This window comes from Pyxicephalus adspersus, chromosome 9 (assembly GCF_032062135.1).
Source record: "Pyxicephalus adspersus chromosome 9, UCB_Pads_2.0, whole genome shotgun sequence".
Lineage (NCBI taxonomy): Eukaryota > Metazoa > Chordata > Amphibia > Anura > Pyxicephalidae > Pyxicephalus > Pyxicephalus adspersus.
This window is the reverse complement of record NC_092866.1, coordinates 60,506,875-60,534,429: the sequence shown is the minus strand read 5'-3', so window position 1 is coordinate 60,534,429 and position 27,555 is coordinate 60,506,875. Positions and strand designations below refer to the sequence as shown.

At 36.0% G+C, this 27,555-nt stretch overlaps 1 long non-coding RNA gene across 1 annotated transcript; it reads left to right on the top strand.

Annotated features, from left to right (window-relative positions):
- The first annotated feature begins 965 nt into the window (after positions 1-965).
- On the top strand, positions 966-26,890 carry LOC140338666 (uncharacterized). Its single transcript, XR_011922296.1, has 3 exons — positions 966-1,113; positions 7,610-7,684; positions 25,492-26,890. It is a non-coding gene; the product is annotated as an uncharacterized lncRNA (long non-coding RNA).
- The last annotated feature ends 665 nt before the right edge of the window (positions 26,891-27,555 follow it).

Below are 27,555 nucleotides of genomic sequence, written 5' to 3'. Positions count from 1 at the left end.
TCCCAAGATGGCATTGCAATGGGTGCTGCTCAACAATGGAGCTGCCAGAGGGTTAATGGCATCTCATCATCATCATCAGATCACCTTGAAGGGGTGCTGGAAGGCAGGGCAGGTTTGCAGTGTGCAGGCATCTAACTGGCACAGGCAGAAGTGGGCACAGGCAGAGCAGACAGCCACATAACGTATGGTCGATGATGAGAATTTTTAGCAAGCTGAACACCCACTGATGTCATTGCTGAGATTCCAGGCTGCGTGGTCGTATTTACAAGCACTTTTAAAAAACAGCATCAACACGTGTACTGAAATACTGCAAAAAAAATCAGGGGAGGCGAATTGGGGGGCTGTACTCTCTTGCAGAACACACACATTAATAGGCGGAGGTTTCCTTTTTTTTTTGCATTAATAACCCCAGCAAGTTGATTTAAAGCCCATCCACCACCCTTTCCTTTTTTCCTTGGCAGCAGAAGGTCTGCAAGTGGTGGCACTCATCTGAGCGCTTTATCCAGCAGGCAAAGGGGTTAAAAGGCAGCCAAGAGTGCCAGCAGGTGCCAGACACACAGAAAGACACGAGCTCGCCTGCCCGGGATCCTATTAAATAATTGAACGGTGGCAGCAGTAATTTTGGTGGTAACAGCACGGATTTCCAAGTCGTGACTGTATAAGTGAGTAATGAGAGGCGCCTGCGTCACTGCTCCAGTCACAGTTCACCCAGAGTGAGCTGGAATCGTGACTTGCTAGATACCCAATGAGAAGCAGCAAGTGTTGGGGTGGGGTGGTATTGGGGGGGTCCTGGATCAAGGTACCACTCAAGACCCAATAAGATGTGATCCAGGGAAAGGGGGGGAATCCGGACCGGGATATAATAGAAAACCCAAATGAAAGGAGATCCAGGGGCACCCAAATAAGAAGAGATTCTACCAACTCTCTTGTTCCATCACCATCAACAAGTTGGGGGTTAAGGATTGTAGAAGATGACCCCCCTGTAACTTATATACATACCTGGAACATGGGGAAAATGTGGATTCTTTTCTTTTTTATTTGACAATATTTTTGTTTTATGGCGTCTAAGGAGAGGAACATGTCCAGATGTGAGGAGCCCATGAGACCTAAGAAGTAAGTAGGAGCTTCACTTGTCTTTAAGTCTTGTGAATGTTTATCATAGACCTAGATAGTGATAAGTAGATGAAAAGTTTGCTGTGCCATCTCAAACTTGCTCCATATTATATAGAAGCTAATAATGTCATTGCTGACTATAATAATGGGATGGGTAGACAGGTCCAGTGTAGAGTTAGATGAATAGACAGACAACTTTTTTTTTGAAGGAGGTCAGAACATTATTAACCTTAGATGACATAGTTCTTGATTATGTGATGGGTAGACCTATTTTTAGAAGGTCAATATTGGGGTATTTGGAGATTATGGAGATGTCAACATACACCGCAAAGAATATAGAGACACCAAAAAAATGAGCACCAGCTATCCTAAAAATGAATTGGTTGGTGCAGGATCTTTAGATGACATACTTCCATGATTATGATTATGGGATGTGTAGACCTAATTTTAGAAGGGCAATGTTGGGTTACATGGAGACTATGGAGATACCCACATACACCACAAAGAACATGGAGACACCATGCTTGCTGCATTAAAACGAGCTCCAGCTATCCTGGAAACGAGTTGAGTGGTGCAGAATCCTTAGATGACATGCTCCTTGAATATGATTATAGACTGAACTTCAGAGGGGCAATGTTGGGTTACATGGATGGTCAGCCAACTATGGAGATGTTCACACACATAAAGGGACATCATGCTTGCTGCAATAACAGTGAAGGGTGCATAATCCTTAAAATATCATCACTGATCATTTTAGGATGGGTAGATGTAACTTTCCATGGGGCAATGTTGGGTTACATGGATGGTCAGCCAACTATGAAGATGTCCACACACATAAAGGAACACCATGCTTGCTGCATTAACAATAAAGGTTGCATGATCCCTAAAATATCATCACTGATCATTTTAGGATTGGTAAATGTAAATTTCTATAGGGCAATGTTGGGTTACATGGATGGCCAGATGTTCATGCACAACCCAAAGCCCTTTGCATTGAGCACCAGCTATCCTGGGAAGGAGTTAAAGTCTATAGAGGGGATGAAAGGAGGGGCTGGTGGTGGGATTTTCACTTCTAATCGTTCCCTACACTGGGGATTCCATGTAGTTGACATACACACGTGTTGAACTTGGCAAGGTAATTCCATTCAATAAGAGAGGGCTTCAAGTGAGGACACCGCAATCACTTCAAATCGTGACAATGGTCGCCTTTTCAAATGCAAAAAAAAGACACCTAAGCTATGACCAGAGATCTATTTATAGACAAGACATGCAAAAATAGCTTGGACACCCCTGTCTATAAAGGGGTCGTCTTTCACAATGATGGGGGTCCCCTCCCTCTCTTTCACTCCAGCTTGTGTTGTGGAGGATTTGATGAATAATTGGAAAATGGAAATGTTTCTCTCTACCCCTTTCGAAAAGAAAATGAGATGTGAGGCGGCTCCTGATTGGTGGATGACGATTTTAGTGGCGACCAATGGGCAGCCCGGCTGCTTTGTATTTATTTAGTGCTCAGGGGGAGAGTTTCCTCTTTACGCAGCTCCTCCGCTCGGCTCTGCTCGCTCTGCGCTCCGTGCAATGGGGAGAGCGGGGAGCTGTCCGCGGAATGGGGTGCTGAAGTGCCCGGCCAACCGGGGGGCAAAGCAAGAATCTGCTAACCGAGGCTCCGGAGCTGCTGGAATCTGGATCAGGTCCTTCTCGAATCTTTTTGCGGTCTGGGCTTGCTGTATGTGAATACCTAGCCGGGAAGCCCTTACCCCAAAAAGCATTCGCGGAGGGCACATTCGCCGTCGGCAGCGAAGAGACCAGAGAAGTGTTCCCTCTCCAGCTTCTCGCTCCCCTTCTTCACAAGCCTCTCCGGGTGCTCAATCCCCTTCATCATCTTCTTTAAGGGATCACTCCTTCTTCTTCAAGGGATCACTCCTTCTTCTTCATTATCTTCTTTAAGAAATCACCCCTTCTTCATCTTCTTTAAGGGATTACCCCTATTTTTTGTTCTTTAAGGGAACACCCCTCTTCTCCATCATCTTCTTTAAAGGAACACCCCTCTTCTCCATCATCTTATTTAATGGATCACCCCTCTTCTTCATCATCATCATCTTCTTTAAGGGATCACCCCCTTCTTCCTCTTTAAGGGGTCACCCCTTCTTCTCCTTCTTTAAGAGATCACCCCTCTTCTTCTTTATGGGATCACCCTCTTCATCATAATTTTTTTGGAGCACCCCAAATCTCTCAAGGCTTACAGTATATGTGTGCTCTCAAGGTTCACAGTATATGTGTCCGCCCTCCCTCAAAACTCCCCACCGGTCAACTTTTACTTTTCTTAATAGTGTTAAAAATAAAGAAGTCTACAGAGAACACAACGTCAGCATACAACACCCCTAAAGATACACCCACGAGTGTGCCCTAAGAAGCAAATAATGTCTCAAAGCACCCCACTATTTCAGCACCCTTGGCTAACTTTGCAGGACTTTTGATAACTTTTTTTTTGGGGGGGGGGTTCATTGAGTAGTGGTGGGTGGGGGCTAGGACCCCCATGTGTGCCGCGCCCCCTGCACACCGTATAAAAGTTCAGTAGAAAGTTGCTGCTATTTTCTGCCTCTCCGAGCTTCGCACAAGGCGGATGGAAGCTCCGAGTCTCGATGTTCATTCACACAGCGAGCACGGAGAATGCATGGAGAGCAGGCGGCTGCCTTCTATTGCAATTTGCTGCCATGGCACGGGGGAAATCACCAATGGGGCAGCTGGGGGCCACAGACAGGACACAGCTAGTTAGGGGAAATCCTCCAACAGCAATTGCAAAGCCAAAAATGACTCCACTAGACATGAATAAAAGCCAGGGGCCCCGGGAATCCCTGAGCTATACACACACACACGTCAGATAAATCGATTTATTGGGGGACCAATAGACTAACCTGACCAACAGGATTAATATTTCAAGGGGTGATCAGTCCTGGGATTAAAGTTTTATTGTCCAGGCTAGACGTGCACATACATATCATTGACACTTCTGTAGATTCTATACATTTTTTTAAACATGAAGCCCTAGTTTAAGGATAAATGTTACCTCCCTAAATTATAACCCTTCCAAATTTTTGTATTTGATAGAATTTAAATGTCTAAACCAATACCAACATCGCCCCTTAGAAAGAAACCCAGACCTCAAATTGTGCAAATGCATGAAAGAGACATAATGGCATGCATCGTATCATTTCATTTGACAAACAGATAAAAAGTCTCAAGTTGGGTTGATTTGGGGTTCCGATCAGTAAATCACAAGGCATGGGAAGGCTGAGGAGCCCATTGACAAAGCTTGTTGGCTTCCAGTTCGCAAAATCCAGCACAATGATTCTGCAGAGGCACAATGTCAAAGAGTTAACGGTTCTCCAAACACAAAAGTGCCATTGGGGGGTAAATAGTACCAAAATGCAGAATAAAACGAACATAATCAAGTGCAGTAAAATAATAAGCAAAAGCTAAAGCACGTCTCTACTTTTTTTTTTTTTTTAGAGCCAAGTATTGCTTAGCAGTAAATGACTTTCATTGAATAAAGGTTCAGAAGATCCGAGAGATCTTCTAACTTCCATCCTTGTCCTCTATCTGATTTGATTTTTAATAGTAATAAGGAGATCTTCTTCATTTCAGAACAGTTTTTGTTTTATTTGAAGTCATAGAGAGTGATTGGGCAAAGTCTAATATCTGGAGCTCTTTCTTCGATTGTTGAGGTTCTACAAGCCCTGTAGCTTCTACTAGCTGACTTTCGGATAGTTTATGATCCTCTTCTTTGCTAAAGCTTTAAAGCAATAGAAACCCGAATGCAGAATTGTAGTTTTTAATTATAGAGTAGAATCCTATTGAATCACGGCCATCTCTGGTCCTATAGCCAAACCTATCCCACCCAATCCACCTCTGTTGATGGTCTTCATGAAACCTCGCCCAAAAAGGTTTATCCACGAGTTCTAGTTAAGAATCCTTCTTCATCCATGGCCTGACACAATGCCAGGCAGAAGGCTAAAAAAATCCCTCGTTTCTTAGCATTACCTAAGGGTTCAGGTGGGATTTTTGGAGATCCATGCCTTCAAATTTCAGGGGATTCCCTATCCTTGCAGTATTTGGGAAAATGTAAAGCCTGCAATTATTACCTTGCAGATTTAGCAAAATTAAAAAAAAAAAAAACAATAATGTAAATAAATGTAAAGCAAATGATGAGCTTTTCAGAAGAGTTTAACTCTAAATTTAACGATCTGAGTAGATTGTGTTTTATGGGTATGGTTGGAGTTAAGGATTTAGTGCTGTGAGGGAGATACATCCATACACCACGTACTATGGGAGAGGCTCACTGTTCTATGTTTAGACATTGGAGATTTATTAGCAATATATATATATATATATATATATATATATATATATATATATGAAAAATAGATATAGATGTATATTATAGACAGGACAGTGATATAAAAGTATGACCACATAGTTATATTTCCCTGCCTTCCCCATTTAGTTTTTCTGTATGATCTCAATGCATCAATGAAATTTAACTACAAATCGATCTATGTCTAAAATTTCCCCCTCTCAGGACCAGTCTGTTTTGCAATGAATATTAAACATTTGTTGCAGAAATTATGGGGTTTCCCCTTGTAAACTGTGGCTTAGGACCACAATGATGCCTGTGTATGGGGTACTGACTATCTTAGCATGTCATTAAGGACTAGAAGTTGATGAAGTCAAGTCAAGGACCAAAGTAAAAGGGGAGAAAAGTATCTTCATGATGTCACAGCCTTCTGGTTGTAATATGAATGTGTATATCATTTTCAGACCATTTTAGAGCAGTTTGAAGGACCTAAAGATGGGGGTAAAATATAAGAATGACATGGTCTTGTTATAGGTAGGCTTAGGTATGTTAAGAGGGTATTTTTATGGTAAATAGTTAACTTTTGTAAGTGCAAGACATTAAAGGTTTTCTCATTCTGAATTATGAGCAAAGATACAATGTATCTTGTAGTTCTACAGTAACTAGTCAGTAATTAGTTATGCCTGGGAGCTGTAGATATTAACCCCCTATCTATCTATCTATCTATCTATCTATCTATCTATCTATCTATCTATCTATCTGTCTGTCTGTCTGTCTGTCTATCTATCTAATATTTATATGCACTATATATTATGTGTTATATACTGTATACACGCACACATATATATATATATATATATGTACATATGCTTAGGTATAAGACTAGGGTATCTATGATAGATATACACTTGAGGTTTCCCTATCCCTATTCCCTATATAGATAGATATAGATAGAATTAATATATAGACACAGTAGAAGGATACACTAGGTCAAGAGATACAATATACACTATATTTATATATATATATATATATATATATATAGTGTATATTGTATCTCTTGATCTAGTTATCCTTCTACTGTGTCTATATATTATTTCTATCTATGTAAATGTAAGCATTGATTTCATTGACTCACTATAGGTATATAAAATATTGGGGTATATAGTATATACAGTATTTATAATTATGAATTAATAATATTTAGTGGTCAAGGTGTTCAACCTTTGTTTAATAATGATCGTCTGCGTTGTGTTCTATTTTGGGGCTCCAACAGTCATTGGCCTGGTACTATCTATCTATCTATCTATCTATCTATCTATCTATCTATCTATCTATCTACCTGGTCTTTCTTTCTCTCTCTCTCTCTCTCCTTCTCTCCCTTTCTCTTTCTCCCTCTCTCACTTTCTATCTCTCTCTCTCTCTATATATATATATTATATTTTCCAATCCTATAAAGTTACTTGTATTGTAAAAAGTGAATTTTCATCATTTAGGGCCCTTCTTGTATATAAAATTGGTTGGTTTTCTCTGTCTAAGGTCAAACCATTGGTATATAGTACATTTCTATCCTGTTATGTGATTCCTAATGTATATGGTGGGTTCCTACTGTACCAGGTCATCCCAATTGTTATTTTGGTATTTTCTTGCTACGTAGCATCTTTCTTATTATATACAGTCAGCTGATTTGGCAACCCGTCTCCTAAATTACTGAAGCACATGAATTACTCTATTATTATTATTAGGTTGTGTGGCTGATTAAAACCCTGTAATATATTGACCAAATCTAACAATCTGTATAATACAAATATGTTCACAATAAATTCCTAACCCTAATATATATATATATATTTATATATTCGTTCTTATTTCATGGGGTTATTCATGCCATTTACAGTCTGTTTATAAAAAAAATCTCCAAATACAAGGTAATTTTTTATTGTATATGACGTTGATAAATCCTCATTGTATAAGATTGTATTGTACCATATAGGATATGGGTATTGTATATTGTGATTTTTCAATGTGTAGGGTCATCAAATATGTAAATTAAAAAGTATATCTTTTTAAAAATTTATCCTGTACATCCTGTAAATATCTCTATATATAGGTGTCTTATTGATCTTTTATTTTTTCTTTTCTCAGGTTCTCTTGATGTTCAGGCTATTCTTCATGCATGACATAACTGGGAGAAGCAGACGATGCTTTTGCCATGATAAGGTGAGGATATGATGGTAGCTTTCTATACAACGCCCAATACCCCTATACACTTGAATGGGCTTCTTGTTCTTCTTATGATATGTACATTTTAGAATCCTAGTCTTAGTGGTAATATATATATATCACTTTAATGACGCGCAGAGAGGCCGTCGGTTGAACCCTTTAGCTCCTGTACGTGGCCAACACTCGGCATGTTGCAGATCACCTCCTATGATGCAGTGAAATCCTCCCCATGGTTTACTGCAAGCAAGCAATGTTGCCAGTGGTTAGGCATAAATCAAAAACATTTTAGGGTGCCGTATCATGAATTACATAATAACTAATCTTCCTTCAAAAGAGCTAGGTACGAGTATAACCATTAATTTATTCAAAAAGTTTTACTTTTGGCAATATCCTTATACAGGAGATTTTTCTTTGCAGAACATAGTGGGACGTATATATTCTGTTTTGAATTGGAACTTTGAGGGTTCTTTCCGTATTGAGGACCTTAAAATGTTATGGCCTATAACCCAACCGGTAAAATTAAAGTCATATGTTGAGTATCCAAAATGTTGAAGTTCTACCCATACAATGCTCACCCTGGGCCTGATATATACTGATTGATTTATAGAAACAAGGCCATAATCTGATTTATTGCCCACGGCAGTCAAACTCCTTAAGAGAGGACACAATTTGTTGCTTTGGGCAAGAGTTGTAGATATGATCCAAACGTCTTTTTTCCAAGTTTCCTAATCAATCCCGGAGCATTCTATGTATAAAGTAAAGAATTGATAAAGATACAGGATATATAATGCAAGAACGATAGTATATAGCCAATTAATGAATATGTATATCTATGTTCCTGTATTTATACAGTATGCATAGTACATGCTGTAATCCTGCTTTCTGCAAAGCACAGTGTTTGTAATGGACACTGGGTCCTCTGCCTTGTGCATTCTCAGAAATACATGGTCATATTCTATATACTGTACAGGGTTCATAATACATACAAGGCCCTGTCTCATGTACAGTGTATGCAGTATGTGTATTAACCCTGTCCTGTGTATAGGTAATAAAATAATAAAGCTTATCCTTTGTATCATGCAGCATGAGGTATATAGTTCACAGTGCTTGTGTATATCATATGCAGCATGTGCTTAGTATGAAACCAACTCCTGACTTGTGGTAAGTATGTAAAATGAATACCTGCCTTTTAAAAGGCACCATATACCGAATTGCTGGATAGTTCAATTATCACACCGTATTTTTTCTCCTGGGAGCATATTCTATGTACCCAGCAATGTTTCCTTGTACAGTGATAGCACAGGACAGGCCCTGCACCATACACAAGACTTTTTGTTAATTGGAAATATAGATAAAGGTTAATATAATATATATTTATAGATATATACTCATGTCCCTATTGCATTCTCTATATACTTAGGTCTAATGATATGTGCAGTGCATATTATATGTACTGTGCCCCATTTCAACGCATGTGTCCTATTTATTGTACAGAACTGCATAATATGTTGGCGCTATATAAATACTCTTAATCAATAATAATAATATTAATGTGTCCTACTGAGATGCATTGCAGTGCCCTTCATTGTGAATAGCACCCCAATGCAATATACATGAGTAGAAACACACAACACACTTATGGTAGCTATATAATGTGCAGTGAGCTGTAAAACAAAAAAAAATCGAATGCCCAATCATGTGCGAGTACAGTTTAGAAAACAGATTTTTGGAGAGCCCATAATAAGCCCAGTGAACAGTCAGTTTCCTATGTGAAGATCCCCTATACCCAGGTATATACATAGTTACAGTTTCAATCTCAATGTATGTACTTTGCACAGAAATAATACATACATGTAGGTCTATTTTATATAAAGTCATATGTAATAGGGTTTTTTTTTACATATATACAGTATGTATACAAATTACATTTGGATATACTTGGTATCCAGCCCTTCATATACAGTGATCACCATGCATCCCGAATGTACTATGCAGAATGTTGTGACACCTAGGTATATGAATACATACAGCTCTGTTCTCAAATACTCTACACAAGTATAAGTATCTTTTTTAATCATGTGACTGTAATTTTCAAATCTCATTGGGCACTAACTGTCACTTTTTTGAACCTAAGTATCCTTATACAGGTATGTTAGCTTTGTGAATGGAGCCTATGACATTAATACCATTTCCTATACAGAGAATATTCTAGATACAGACATAATGTATTTCAGTCCAGTTATAGGGTGTTATTGTTGACAATGAAGTGTTACATTTATTGAGTAAAGGGTTTAATATTAGAACCCTGACCATGTTGGTGGCTAGATCCCTCCAAAGCACAGCAAATGTACAATAATGCAGCAAGAAATAGCCATCATAGTAACTACGACACATCAACAAAATCTTTATCACCATGTGATGGGGTGTTGTGGAGCCTACCGTACGTTCTCAATCAAGACCTATTAATAGGTATAAGAATAAACATGTACACGCATCATATCTACCCTAGGCCTTTGACATATCAAGACCTAAGGCATAGACACATGAAAGATACATAAACTATATATACAGTACTATATTTATACAGATATACAGTACAGAGTACATGGTGCATATTTTATTATTATATATATTGTATTTATATAGTGCCAACATAATATACAGCGCTGTACATTAAATAGGGGATGCAAAATCAGGAGAAATACAAACTATGACACAGGAGGAGGAGAGGACCCTGCCCAGAAGAGCTTGCAATCTGTAAAAGATTTGGTATGCAACAGATACTTCCTATGCTTACCATAAAGACATATATATATAATATACTTACAGTACATTATATTTGAATTTAGTTCAAGGTATATATATATATATATATATATATATATATATATATAGTAACATTATGTAAAATTTAATATTATACAATGAGGGAAACAAAAAGTGATTCTAATTAATTATTTTGTCAAATACTATGTACAAATACAATTAATAGGAGTACATGAGATAGATAGCTTGATCAATATCTATCTATCTATCTATCTATCTATCTATCTATCTATCTAATATTTATATGCACTATATATTATGTGTTATATACTGTATATACGCACACACATATATATATATATATGTACATATGCTAAGGTATAAGACTAGCGTATCTATGATAGATAACTATATATATATAGATATAGATAGATAGATAGATAGATAGATAGATAGATAGATAGATAGATAGATATTGATCTAGCGATCTATCTCACGTACTCCTATTAATTGTATTTGTACAATTTATTTGACAAAATAATTATTTCCCTTATTGTATATTATTATATATTATAAAGTAATTACTATATATGTAAATATTACTTGAACTAAATTGAAATCTAATATACTGTAAGTATATTACATATATGTCTCTATAGTAAGCATAGGAAGTATCTGCTGCATACCACACATATCTAGATATTGATGAGACCCCAATATTTCAGTCAGAGGCAACTTTGGGCTTATCAGGGAAATTTATGGCTGGCCTTAGACTTTCCTCTACATGATGAGTATATGATATGTTCAGGGTACAGTATGTGAAGTATGCAAAACTCTTTCCTGATCTATGGACTGTATACAGCAGACTTATTAGTATGTATATATATAATTATATATATACAAACAGACATACATTTATATACAGTATGTATATAAGGTATGAATATTCTATAGGTGCATCCTATAAAATTTTTCCTCTATGTAACATATATGTGAACAGAATAGACTTTATTGAAAGTCTTTAGAATGATTGAGACGTCTCATTGTAGCATTGTGAGAATTGCAGCAGGGTATGATTGGAGTATGGAAACAAATTTTATAAAATACTTTGGATTGGATCTCTCTTAGCTTCCGACAGACTGTCAAAGCCAACCAGAGCCTGATTTAGGTATCACCAAAACAAGCCATAGCTTAGATCCCCACAATCTTCACAGAATTTAATTCAATTACTATTTTATATCTACATTTGAAATTCTTTTTGTCTAAGAACAACATGTGATCCTAATTATTCATTTTATATATCTTAATTTATCTCCAATTTTTAAAGTTATTTATAAAAGTATTATTCCCAGTGTATTCGGTACTGTTATCTTTAAGAGAGATAAACCCAGTCAACTGATCAATACATTCATTTAAAAAAAGTATTTTACTATAATAATATTGTTGGTACTTTGTTTTTAAATAGTTAAAAAGCCTTTATACGTGTTTCATTTTGTGGTGACCCAAGGTCTTGTTTGGTGCACACCTTTGGGGGTAACTTTTACCGAGGGGCCTCCAAGCTTTATAACTCTGGATCTCACAAAGTCTAAATCCGACACTGTAACCAACACTTATAATGAGGGTTGCAAGTCACAAAATGAAGAGCTCTCGAGCATTAGATGACCAATCTCAGCAATAATGATTGGTAAAGGCTAACAGAGAATTATCATACAAAATAATTGATCCTTGGAACATCAAGAAGGATTTTTTTTACCTCTTGTAAACCAAAATTAACAACAATTGCTTTGGGGTTTATGTTTTGTTTATCCTTGGACAACAGTTGTCTTAACTGCAATAAGTTAATACTTGATAATCATCTGTGTTTTTTTACCAGCGTTGGTTATGTAACGTTTTGTAATATAATATGGAGAATTTATACCCGGGTCCATTCCTGTATACAAAGAGCAGAATATATATCTATTTCTGTATAGAGAGAGCAGAAAATAGATCCAGGATCCTCCCTGTATACAAGGAGCAGAATATATACCAGGATCTGTTCCTGTATACTGTAAGCAGACAGAATACCTGGAATTTTTCCTATATACAAGAAGCAAAATATATACCCAGTTCCTTTTCTGTATACAAGGAGCAGAATATATACCAGGGACGTTTCGCGTATACAAAGAGTAGAATATGTATCTAGCTTTTCCTTTTTATAGGGTGCAGAATATATGCCATGTCCTTTCCGGTATACAAGGAGCAGTATGAATACCCGGACCCTTCAATGTATACAGCTGGCAGACTATATACCAGGATTTATTCCTGTATACAGTGAGTAGTATATATACCTGAGTCCTGTCCTGTGAACAGTAAGCAGAATATATACCAGGTTCTGGCCTACATACATCCAGTGGAATATATATCCAGGTCCTGTCTGTGTACAGGGAGTACAGTAAATACCCGAGTTCCTGCATACAAGGAGCAGAATGTATACCTGGATCCTGTGTACAGCAAGTAGATTATATACCCAGGTACAGAAGTATTGGAATATATACCTGGGTCCTGTCCTGTGTACAATGAGCAGAATATATAACAGGATTCTGTGTACAGTGAAAACAATTTATAGCCAGATCCTTTCCTGTATACAGTGAATTGAATAGATACCCAGGTCATTCTTGTATACAGTGATTAGAATAGATACCCGGGTCATTCTTGTATACAGTGAGCAAAGTATATACCCGGGTCTTGTCCTGTGTACAGGGAGTGGATTAAATATCCAGGTCAGTTCCTGAGTACCGTGAGCAGATTATATGCCCCAGCCTTGTTCTCTGTACAGTTAATTAAATATATATCAGAGTTTTGTTCTAAATAAAAGGATAAGAATATACACCCAGGTCCTGTCCTCTGTACAGTAATTATAAAGTACTACTGGACCCTGTCTTGTGTAATTACTATAATAAATACCCAGATCCAGTGCTATATGGAGTATGCAATTTAATATTATATACCCAGGTCCAGTGCTGTATGTATTGAGTATATTATATACCCAGGTAAAGTTACATATCCGGTAAATATTATTTGTTGAAGTTCAGTGCTATTTGAAGTTTCTATAATATATACTTTGGCCCAGTGCTCTATGTAAAATATATTTCTGGGTCCAGCTCTATATACAGTAAGTAAAATATATACCCATGTGTATTATTATATGCAGTGGGTTTGATACGTGTCTAATTCTATTGCCATATTCAGTGAATGTAATATATCCCCAGATCTAGTGCTTTATGTGATGGGTTTAATACATATCTGGATCCAGTGCTTCATGCAATGAGTATATTAAATACCCAGATGCAGCATCATATGCAATTATTTTAATATATACCCAGATCCAGGGCTATATGCAGCTTGTATACCCAGATTCGGTGTTATGTACAGTTAGTATAATTTATCCCGGGGCAGCAATATGTGCATTGTGGTTAATACATAACTAGGTCCAGTGCTCTATGCAGGTCATGTAATATATACCCTGCTGTATGCAGTGAGCGTAATAAATTTCTTGGTGCAGTATTATGCAGTGAGAATAATATATACCCAGCACTTGTGCTATATACAGTGTGTATATTATGTATATATCCAAACTCAGTTCTGTATGGCAATAACAAAATGTCCTGACCGAGGAGAGAGTCATAGGAGCTCATCAGTCAGCTGCTTCTCCTTTCACTATCCAATCACAGGTGAGGGAGGGGCAAGACCTGTAAGTGATCCTTAAATACAACACAGAAAAAGCAGTCTCTTGCCCTAGCAGACAGAGCTGAGCTGTGTATTAGAGCTGGATAACTTTCAGGGTTGCATGGACACAATTATAAGCCCAGTTCTTTTTCTACCTCCCCCTATGACTTCTTTGCGTTCTCTCCTGAAAAAGAGAGAATGAGGAATCTTCAATAGACTGAACCATGTGGCCTCATGCTGCAGAATTGTCCTGGATTGTCTGAACTGTATCACCAATACTCAGGTTTATAGGCAAACTACCAAAAGTCCTTGTTAGCCATACTGGCTTCTCTTCACTGACCAAGCCAATGTATAGTAAATCATACCTGGAAATTAGAAATACTGACTAGATTGGAGAAATCCAATCATAAGAAATCCTGGGTGATTCAGCAAACCTGGAATGAACCTTAGCCTGGATTAAAAACATTTGCCAAATTAGAAATGATTTTACGAAATCCATTCTAGGTTTGCTGGATCACCCAGATTCACTCATGCTAATCTATCTTTTGAAGAGTTTAATAAATCAGGCCCATGGCATCGCCATTGTATTCCTAACCTGTATCGGAGATTATTCAGTCACTTGGTGGTCATTGAGCCAACATGTTATTTTCTATCAGTGAGTTACCAATATTCACAAGGAGATCTATTGGAACATTGAAAAAATGGATAGGCAGATAAATGAATACAAACTGCTTAATAATAAATAAAATAAAAGCAAACTGATCAATAAAAAAAAGAAGAAAAAATGAAAAAGGAAAGAAATATCCGTATAGAGGATAAACAGATAGATAATGAATAGGATATGAGATAAATAAATGGATGGATGGGTAGGATAGAAATGTAATATATGAATGTGATAAATAGACAAATAGATTTATAGAGAATACTCAGATGGATACATAGATGGATACATAGATAGATAGATAGATAGATAGATAGATAGATAGATAGGTAGATATCCGGAGGATGGGTGGACGTGAATGGATGAATAGATGGATGAATACTGATGAGAGATATAAAGGTAATACATGGATGGATAGATGGACGGATGGATGGATGGATGGATGGATGGATAAAGAGATATATATATAAAATTAATATAGATATAAGTACAGATAAATTGGTAGATAACTCAGTACCTAACAGAGCAAAATGAGTGTTGGAGCCCCAGCACATGGCATAATGCAAAAACCCATTATTAAACAAATGCTGAACACATTGGCCCCTGAATAATATTAATTCATAACTATAAATATTGCATATACTATATACCCCCATCTTATATATTCACATAATATGATTTCTTAATTTATGGATCACGTCTGCATTCCTTCATAAGCAGATTTGCAAAAAAAGATGTAGTTTGTCTATATCATCACATCAGTGTTTAACATGTTACAAATATGAAACCTGTGTCACAGCTTCAGATAACACCAACACATTGTGGTGATTTACAAAAGAAATATAAGCTGTTCACTCGGCAAAGTACATTATCCCCTAAAAGAGACATTTCACTTAAGTTGGTAAATGCAATGAAAATGCAAATTGTAACCCATACCAAACTGATGTGCAGGAAATGTAAAATGGGTTTGTTTGGTTGTATAATATTACATAGTCAACAAAACTTCATCTTTAACTATAATAAATGAATTATTCCCTGCAAGGGGCCTGGTGATCAGGTCGTATTATTTTAGTAAATTAATGTCATTGTTTTCAATTCAATAGGCAACAACATAGTATAAGGGAAGTATAAGGTTCATCTTGTCATTTGGATTTTTCAGCAAAGTATGTATAGCAATTCAAAGAAAGCAATGTTTATATGTATATAGATAGATAGGTAGGTGGATATAATAGAATGCATGGAAATACAGAGGATACATAGACATTAAGAGGATAGAGAGATGGATAATACATGAATGGAAGCACATATATATACTTATATATATATATAAATATAGGTACATATATAGGGAATAGATAGATGAATAGATAAATAGATAGATAGATAGATAGATAGATAGATAGATAGATAAATAATAGATAGATAGATAGATAAATAGATAGATAGATAGATAAATAGATAGATAGATAGATAGATAGATAATTCATAATTATAAATACTGTATATACTATATACCCCAATATTTTATATACCTATAGTGAGTCAATGAAATCAATGCTTACATTTACATAGATAGATTGAATATATAGACACAGTAGAAGGATACACTAGATCAAGAGATACAATATATACATTGTATCTCATACATTATGCCATATAAATAATGATATACAATGGGGGAACAACAACTGATTCTAATTCATTATTTTGTCAAATACAAATGTACAAATACAATTATAAGAGTACATGAAATACCTACATGAATATATATCTGTCTATCTATCTATCTATCTATCTATCTATTAATTTGTATATATTTTATACTTTATGTAGATGTAGATAGATGATAAAAAGGTACAGAAAAGAAGCATAGGGAGTATATGTGATGGATGAACAGATAGATCAATAGATTGGTTTGGATTGATACATTGGTATAAGAGCAGTATGTCATTAATCCTGACATTTTAGATTTATCAGCAATATATCATGTAACTATATGAGTTACACATTGTAAAAAGAAATCACTTCTTGCATTCAGATAGACAGATACATCCCCAGCACTCAGCCTTGCTGGCCTGCCATGAGGACAAACCAAAAAGATCTTTAAATTATTACAACCAGAACATACTGTACCTGTGCAGCAAGTTGCAAACAAGTCTACCTGGGGGCTAAAAGACGTCTCCATAGAGGTGCACACATTAGAGAACTGTATTCATGACAAAATGATGAAAGCAGCTGGAACTGATTATAGAAATGCATTGTCATCCATAAACATATACAATGCATTGCCATATATACGGTACAAAAGGTAAAGATAGGTGTAGCCAAAGTTAGATTTTTCACAATACTATTTTATACGTAAATTGTAAAATATTCATGTTTATCATTTCATACAAACCCCCCTCTACAGAGAGATCATATTATTGATTTTAATCTTTTGTAGTTATGTATTCGCCCAACAGAAGTGTTATATCTTCATGCACAAACAAGCTGCTAGTTACAGAAGCTGGATCACTCAGGTTCACCCATGATTGTTTATTTTCTCCAGTCTTGGAGAGGTTTAGTAAATCAGGCCCATTGTGTTTAAAATCGTGTTTTTGGTCCCTGGTGATCAGGACTTAAAAGTACCATACCGTAAATATGCTAAAGTGTGATCAGAAACTCTATATACTTGAATGAAGTGACTGACCGACATATATGGAAGCAGTATGCTCGGCTAATTGACTATTGGTATTGGCTGTGTATGTTACTAGATGATAAATGCAGGAAAAGAGGAACTCATTTAATAAAACACCTCTGACTACTATTCCTTGATTACAAGTTGGAAATCTCCATGGGTCCTAAAAAAATGGGGGTCAACTTTAAACACACCGGCACTATTAAAAATAAAATTATGCAAAAACTGGCCATCATTCATAAAAGGGGCAAACATAATAATTCAGATATTTTAGTAATTAACGGCTCATCTGGCTATCTGACGGATCTCCTTTTTATAATTGGTCCATAGGGTTACCATCAAGGTAACCCATGCATACCCATCATATGGGTCAATAAGCTTTCAATAAGCTTTGGTCATGAAAAGGTTAAAGTTTAGTGGATTGTTAGAATTCATCAACAACTATGTATTATGATGTGTGTATATGTATAGATAATAAATATAGATAACGTATGTATATACATATATGTATAGATATGTATAGATTCACCCTAATTGTGATTCCACACAGAGATTAAAAAAAAAAACAAGTTTATGTTATCAGGGAAACTTTTTTTGTTGATTCACTAAAGGAGTGGACCATATTCACTTTGCAAAATAAGAATTCACCTGGCTTAGTGAATAAGATAAAGCTGTGCCGACCTAAACCCTAAAAATAAAACAAATACATTTTTTAAGCTGCCTTGTACGTGATTGGGTTATTCTTTGCAAAAATGATTTTTAATTTGTTCCCATGTGTAACCCGTGATATAAGCTTGAGGCCTATTTAAAAATAACTTACGCTACATGGATTTAATATATCTAAAAATAGGAATGATATAAATAGAACAGACTTATGAGCCAGCGTTGAGTCATTTAATTTTGACGGCACTTGTTTAGTAAAAGTAAGCATGGGGCCCAAATATTTTTTTTTCCTCCCTCAATATCACTTATTTTATATTGACAACTATTCATATATTCCATTTGGATTTATTTATTTATTATATTATTCAAAATAATAATATGAACTATAATAAATAATATTCTATTTAATAATATTCAATTAATTCATTTATTATTTAGATCCAACAGGAGGGTTATATTTGATAAATGAATATGAAGAAGATATTATGTAACATTTTATGTCATTGGGAGGACCCAACAGATGCTTTAATTAATTAATATATATATATATATATATATATATATATATATATATAACAAATATATCAGATATGACATATATGAGTATATGACAGACCTATATAGACCTATGGACCTGTTATCATTATAGACCCACTGCTATAGTTATCTGTTTATATTGACCCAACTATTTATGTATATGTACTATAATATATTATATTATTTTAATGTATTATATTATATATATTTATAAAAAATTAGTATAAAATAATAATAATAATAATTAAATTAAAAAAAGTTTGATAAATAAATAAAACTAAAATCTCTTTTAACTAATTCTACTTTATTGTCTTTGGCGTTCATTATTTTAATTTATACATAATATTAATAATAAAACAGGGAATCTGACTTTCCTTCAAACATTCCCTGGTGGGAATCAGTTACTGTCATTTTAAAACACATGGAAGATTCCCATGAGGGAATGTCTGATTTCCTTTTTTTGTTTTTTTTTAGGACCCTGGACTTTTTATACTTTTCAGTCATTTATTTTTAAATGGCATAATAATGTTTTGCTTATTTCTCCTTTTTGATGGACAGCTTGTTTCACTATTGATACAATGTACCATTTGTATTATGATACAATGTAACAATTTGCTACTAAAATGACCAGCTAGGTGATACAGAACAAAACAAAATCTGATAAAACTGATGCAACAAAATATTAATTGTTACAAAGTATGACTACTTCAAGTTAAGAAATAAAACAAGAAACATCTTCCATTTTATGTTTTTTTTCTTAACTTTCTCTTGGATACATTGGGGTAGACATCTATAAGGCAATATAAGTTGTTGTGGTATCTGATCTTCAACAGAACTTTTGTTGTAAAGGTTTCAAAAAGCTGAAATATGTTCACTATAAATAGATTCACTTAGCCTGATTTATTAAAGCTCTCCAAGGCTGGAGAGGATACACTTTCATCAGTGAAGCTGGGTGATCCAACAAACCTGGAATGGATCTAGTCCAGAATTCAAAACATTTCCTAGCATCTAGCAAAGTACTTTGAAGAAATCCATTTCAGGTTTGCTGGATCACCCAGCTTCACTGAGGAAAGTGTATCCTCTCCAGCCTTGGAGAGCTTTAATAAATCAGACTCACTGTAAGGAAAGTTTGGGATGTGTTTATAAATGTCAGATCAAAGTGGAAGTTAGTCTATGAAAGATCATTCTAAGTTGCAATAGCTAAGATGAAATTGGCTCTATGCAAAATTCTAAAGTGTCTTTCCCTCATAGTAAGATAGATAGATAGATAGCAGAAACATATAACAAGAAGCTGCACTACCAACCAAAGCACTGTCAATTTTTCTCTTTCAAAGGATTCTTCACTTAGCTTAGTGATTGGGGCAAAGCTCTGCTGACTTAGGCATGATTGTTTGTTTTTTTTCGCAAAAGGATTTTTTTTCCACATTATGTAAGCTAAATTAAATATCCCTAGCAAGTGGTAATATACACAAATGAATATTCATTATATTCTATATTTAAAATATTTAAATTGTTTCTATAAATCAACCAACCATAGGGTCAACTTTTCCCCAATGTGCAGAAAAATAGCTTTTCTGACCACACAATGATTAAAGTTAATTATAAAACCATTTGGCCATATAATTTGTTTATTTGGCATACAAACTGTACAAAACTCCTTTTTTATACTAAATTGACAAAAGTTTATATTTTTTTGGATATATTTTAAATAGTTTAGAGGTTAACCCTAGCAAAAATACCATTTCAACCTTCTTTTCAACCTCTGTGCATTGGTATTGCCCGTAGCACCCCACCAGAAGAGCATGGGTCAAGGTGACAACCAACAATGGGCTGTCATCCTGTACCAGAAACTTTTCCTGAGCAAGGATCTTCATGGCAGGATTACCAAAATAAACCGTCTACCCTTTCCATCAAGACCAGCTCCCAAGGAAGACTATTCTTTTTCACCTAGAGATCAAACTTTCGGTCTCTGAATTGCCTTTGGCATTGGGAACTTTTAATAAAATAAAACATGAACTAAAACTTTGGAAAAGCTAAAGTAAAAGTTACTCAAAGTAAAAAGCCATTGTATAAAAATACATAAATACATAAGTGTAATTCAGTTTGCCTTGGCAGGAGTGCTTTGCCATTGGGTACATGTACCTGAAATCCTTGGTCAGAACAAACATATATTAATTAATAAAATGCCAAAGTTCTCTTTTTTTATTGAAATCTGAGAAAGAACTCAACCTTGACAGTATTTAAAAAACTCTATTTGGTTTGTGCTAAACATGGCATTCACTGCATTCTGGCTTTTCATTCAATGTAGTTGTATAAACTTTTTAAAACATCATTAACATTGTTAGTCTGCATACATTCCACCTAGCTAATCCAAAACCATTGGGCATTATTGAAAGGTGGCTGTTTCCGACAGCAAATATTATATAATACTGTCAGGGTCCAGATAATTTTTAATACAAAGTATCAGTATGCAAAAAAAATTATTCTTTCTTATTATTATAAAAGAGAGACGATGATTCTAATGCGATAATAAATTCTTATCAAGCTGTTAGCTGTTATTTATCAAAATTTACCTTCTTTGGGTTTTTTGGATCTTCAGCCATATTGATTAACCGGTCCAGATTGATTTAACTCCTGGGCATACATGTGGGTAAGTTTGTTTTATTGCAGAAGAGACATAGCCTGTCCCTTTTGCTTTAAAGAAACTGCCTGCTCCCAATTTGTTTATTGTTTTAGGTTTAGTTCTGCTTAAATGTCCGGTGTATGACCTATTGACCCATGGTCAGTAACATGCAGCATAGATTTTAATGGCCCCTAAGGTAGAGGGTCCCAGTAAAGTATTTCATCTAGGATAGCATGGGGAATATTTAAGCATATATAAACCCAAGAACAAATATATATATATGTTTATAAATATTATTTTATATTATAGTTCATCTCACCAGTCATTAGATGTGGTGGCTGCATTAGTTTCCATTTTCTTTTTTCATTTATTTTCACCTGTTGATCCAGCCCGGGACAGGACAGCAGATCAGCTTCTTCTAATCTCTTTTCTTTTCTTCTTATCTTTTCTACTCTTTTTCTTTTCCCCTTTCCTCTCTTCTTTTGACTTCTCTTTTCTCTTATTCACTACTTATCAGTTTTACTCTTTTCTTCTTATTATTTTATTTTCTTGTCTCTCTTTCTTCTCTCTTCTTTACTCTTCTCTTCTTCTCTTTTCTACTCATTCTCTTCTCTCTTCTCCTGTTCATTTTTCTTCTGTTTTCTCTTCTTTCCTCTTCTATTTTTCCCTTCTCTTCTTTCCTGTCCTCTTCTCTATGCAGTAAGCACCGTTATCAGATCATTGGCTTTCTGGGTATTATTATTATTTTTTGCATTATAACAGATATCAAAAGCACTATCAAGATTATTTATATCAGACCAAAATGCAGCAACTAAGAAAAGTTTATCTTGTATATTCAAATACTTTTTGAAAAAAAAATATCCATCTGGTTTTATTGCTGCCTGTAACCCCATTGAGGAATCCATATTACGATATTTTCTATCTTGGTGATGCTCCAATGGGATGATGTAGCCATATAACCCCCTTTATACATGATGAAGTCGTTATGTTGAAAGATGTAGTTTTTTTTTATCAGAGGTATGCTTCGGATAAAGCCTGCTTATGGACAAAATACATCGGACAGGTTACATTAAATTATATAATCACATTAAGGGTTGCGACTCTTTATTAGGAGCATGATCCTGATAAAGTCTATTTGTCAGTGAAATGCATGGGGGGATTAGTTAAATCTGGTGAGGTCATCAAATTGAGAGGTACAACTGAAGCATGCTTCTGATGAAGTCTATTCCTTGATGAAACGCGTAGGGAGGTGTTTGATTCGCTGCTGTAATCACATTGAGAGTTACTACACTTCAACTCAGGCATGTTTCTGATAAAGGCCACTCATTGATAAAATGAATAGGAAGGGGTTTGAATTGGTGATGTCATCACATTAAGAGCATTTCCTTGATGAAGTCCGCTTGTTCATGGGATGTGTAGATAAGAGTTTCATTTGGTGATTTCATAACATTGAAAGCAACAGAGACATAGTATGTTTATTCATGAAATGCATATGCAATATTGTTTTCCACTATATTGAGAGGTACCAGTCTTCAATTAAAACATTCTTCTAATGAAGGTGGTGAAATGCGTAGGGGGGAGTTTTAATAGTATGTCATCACATTGAGAGGTGTCACTCCAAGCCATGAGGGACAGTATGGAGACACACAAGTTTGAAATTTATTATTATTAGGGATATTTATAGTGCTTTATAGCATCTCTAACACACATTTTTAATTCTAAGCTCCAATAGTGTTTAGAAATATAGCAGCATTTGTATCTCTATATCTGCAATCATCCATTCTGTATTCACTTGGAGATATGAGCTGTGTTGACCAAGTTGGACTGATGAAATGCTCTCATCTTATTTGAAAGGCTAATGGATTAAAGCAGCATTTTGGAATGTTGGACTTACCTAGGGGTCATATAACAGGGACCAGGGTGAGTGGTGTCCCAGTTTTTGTTGGAGGCACATGTTTGCTTGCATTGGAAATTCACATGGAGGTGGTTCCAGTTACTTTTGGTCAATTAATTTCACAATTGGAGCTTTTAATGTATATTCTATTCAATATATATATATATATATATATATATAGAGAGAGAGAGAGAGAGAGAGGGAGAGAGAGACAGATAGATAGATAGATAGATAGATAGATAGATAGTAAGATAGATAGATAGATAGATATAGATATATATTCTATTTTTTATTTTTGTTTCACGTTTACTTATCATCACTTATGATGTATTATGTCAGGGGTGCCCACATTTTTTTGGCTTGCAAGCTACTTTTAAAATGACCAAGTCAAAATGATTTACCGACAATAAAAATGCTCAACATATATTTATTTATATATATACCAAGCATGACACAGAAGTGACTGTAACTGATAAGACATTGCATGGCAGGACATTGCAGACATTGCACTACAAGACTATCGTGACATGACAGCTACAGTTCACCTGTCATAGGAGAATGATGTTCTGCACAAGAAAAATAACTGCTAATCCGTACAAAGGTATTTCGATAATTGAACCTTGACCCCGAGCCTGAATTGACTTGGCTGCCCAGCACTGCTCACCTCAGACTGCCCTCCCCCCTCCCTCTGCCTCCCTCTCCACTCCCCACTGTTACACCGAGCCTTCTAAATAGGAAAGTGTCCTGGAGTGAAGGACGCAAAGTTCCTGGTGTTGTCTGATGAAAGACATCCCCAGCATGCCTATAGACCAGGGGTGTCAAACTTAAATACACAGTGGGCCAAAATTAAAAACTTAGACAAAGTTGCGGGCCAAACTTGAAACTGAAAAAGCACCTTTACTACAACTCACTGCGTCAAGAAAACAGTCCAATGTGGGGCTTAATGTTATGAGTGGCTGGAAGCTGGTCTATAGATGCGAGTGATGGTGCTACTACAATTCCCGGCATTATTTGCAATTATAAAACAGTCCAATGTGGGGCCACGCATAGGCAGAGACGCTGCTGGTCTATAGATGCGAGTGATGGTGCTACTACAATTCCCGGCATTATTTGCAATTATAAAACAGTCCAATGCGGGGCCACGCATAGGCAGAGAGGCCGCTGGTCTATAGACTCGAGATGCCGGGAATTGTAGTAGCGGTGCTATTTCAATGCAGTAGCGGGCAAGTTGCAATTCATATTTAGCATTTCTTTGGGGGCCAAAAAATATAGATATATATATATAGATGTACAGCAGGGCTGCTGATAAAGCAGGAGGGATGGGTAAGGCAGGGCTCCAGGATCAACTCGCTTAGCTTTTGCGATCAACCAATAATAATACTATTAGAGTATTCAATATTTGAGAAATATTTATTTTATGACAAGTTCTCAAAATAGATCTGTATTGCCAGCATAGCGATAAAAGAATTATGGAGCGATAGAGAGTCAAATATTCAATTCAAATACTCAAAAAAGTCTTCCGTGAATGCTCTAAATTCTGCAGGTTATCTGACCAATGCTATACCTTTGATCACAAGGTCTATAAAGAAGGGGAAGGGAACATGTTACTAATATTCAGACATCTGATGGATTTGTAGGCATAGTCGGTCTCAATTGCAATTGCAGCTAGTTACAGTCATATGGGAAAGGGCATGTTTGCTAAGTGAATTTGGAAAGTTCTGCAAACTTGTTACAATATTGTGATTGGTGGTTCAGCATGATTTTTGTCAAAGGTATTTTTATTATAACAATCAACATGCAACTCTGTGTATTTAATGTACCATCCACTTGATTGAATTTGTCTGTACTACCATATATTAAACCATATAATAAAGTCAACCAAACTATTTTTTTAAATATTTTTATTTTTATGGTCTTTTTTATTAGGGGTTGAAACAGTAAAAACAAATTTGGATTACATTACATCAGGGATTGATACAAATTGTGTCTACAAAAGAGAAACAGTGAAAATAGAGTAATAAAAATCAGTTTTTGATCTGTCAAAGGGTTCTATGGAAAAGCAGATTTCTGATTTTTAATCGCTTTAACATTTACCAACTAAAAACTGCATAGTGTATAGGAAGCATTGGAAAGGACTTTCCCTTATCCGTGCTCAAGCCTAACAATTCAGTATAAAAGGAAATAAAATATACTAAAAGATAAGTGTATTTTTTTTTTTAAATGATGCGAAATGTACTGATTCTAAATTAAACAATTTTTCCTTTTTTGTTTCTTTTAGAAAGAAATGTGGTTGGAACTGCCAGTCTGTACCAGCTTTGTATGAATGCAGCACACTTGACATCAGCTATCTGTAGAAAATACCAAGGAGAAGGGTCTGAGTCAGGCTGGGCATTGCTCACTGTGAGCCAGCACAGACCACAACCCCCTCTGTCTACCCGAGGTACACGACTGCTTTCTAATGAGTGGGTATAGAACACTCAAGGGTGTAAACAAAGCATTGGAACTAAACAGGCAGAGCTCTTCTAACTTTATTATAGTAAATTCCAAGTGAACCTTTTTTTTAGCCCTAAATGAAGAATAGAATCTCTGCCAGGTGTTTGTTTTGCATGTGTCACTTCTTGACCATGTGGCCACATAGGAAGTGGGGGAGAAATAGTTTGTCCAACATATTGACTTTTCCATGAAATCTGCACATCACATCATTTTATAAGTCCCTATACCAGGGCTCACCAGATGCCAGTCCCCCAATCTAATGCTGAGCGCTTTACCTATAGCAAACCTCTGTTTAGCCTCAGGAGGGTAGTTGCGCCGTCCCAGCACACGGTTGACTCCAGGACTTCTGTGTGCAAAGGATGGCGTCTGTAGAAGGACTGAAAGAGGACTGGGAGCCCACAGATAATGCAGTAGAGGGGATTCCAACAAAGGCAAGTCCAGAATACAGAACTAGAGGTCATACACAAGTAATCAGTCCACCAGATGAGGTATCTAAATGGAAAAAGACAAAAGTAGAGTCGGGATCACAGGCAAAGGGCAAAGGAAAGCTGTGCACAGCCCCAGAATATGTGCTGGGGATGCTGAGAAGACAAATCTCAGGCTGCACGGCTACAGGGAAACAGGGGATGCTGCAAGCCGCTGATCAGAGAAAACAAAACAAAGGTTCCATCATTTTAACACTTCTCCTAAAGCTAGAAAGCATCATTTAGATCAACGGTCGCCATCCGAGAAAAGTTTGGGGGTCCGCGGCTCTGGCCGGTACAGCCCTGAGTGGGATTAGGAGAAAGATGCACCAGCCAGAGCCACGGACCATGTACCCCGTACAAATCCCAGGCTCAGGGAAGTGGGCAGGTTGTGTCCCTGGACAGGCTCAGATCTGTGATGGGGGAGTGGGGAGGATTCTGACATTATGACCTCACTAAAGGGGAAGTTCCTTCTCCTTTGAGTGACAACCGGCTCCCCATGCATGCGTGGTCTGGAGCTGGGAAATTTAGTGGTCCACCAGACCGAAAAGGTTGAAACAGAAATCAGTTCTTACATGCTTGCACCCCAGTAAATTTAAAATAATGATTTCACATGGATCTCTATATACTTTGCACATTTCTATTGCTTTTTGCATTGTTGTGTTGATTGACCTACATTTTGGTTTACATGGTTTTTGTGATTCTTCCTTAAATTGTCCATGAACTGCCTGAGCACTTCTTGTCATTTCATTAGTGCCTAAAATTTACTATTAGGTCTAATTATAGGTTTTTCACCCAAGATTTAAGACAACATTTAACCAAAAATTCACATAATTTTCACATTGGATTTCAATTTATATGAACACATCACTTTAACTTAATCCAATGTGTAAATTTTGAATATGGGTGAATCTTGCATGAAATTAACCCTCTCTGTGCAGGAAACTGATGAAAAACTAAATCCCAATATTTTATTTTTGCAGCCATTGCAAGCATTTCCAACCATGTATGAATTAACTGAGTGTTGGTATTCAGGTTAGATGGGGATTAATTATAAAGAAGGGTTAAAGATAATTACCCAAAGCCTATTTTTTAAAAAATTGATATAAAAAATAGTTTTTTTGCATGATACATACAAATATAAATTTTCTGATTTGTAGACTGGCCAAAAAGACAATTGTGCCTAATATTTTATATATGTTAACCCTTTCATTTGCAGCAAGCTGGTCCTCAGCTTCTTTACATTATCCCGTGTACGATGTTCAAACTATTAATAACCGTCATAAAGATAAAATGTCTTCAATGACGGGACTGTGACTCACTGGAGAGGTACAAGATGTCTTCATTGCTGTTTGTTGGACTTAACTCTTTAAGCTGATTCACTT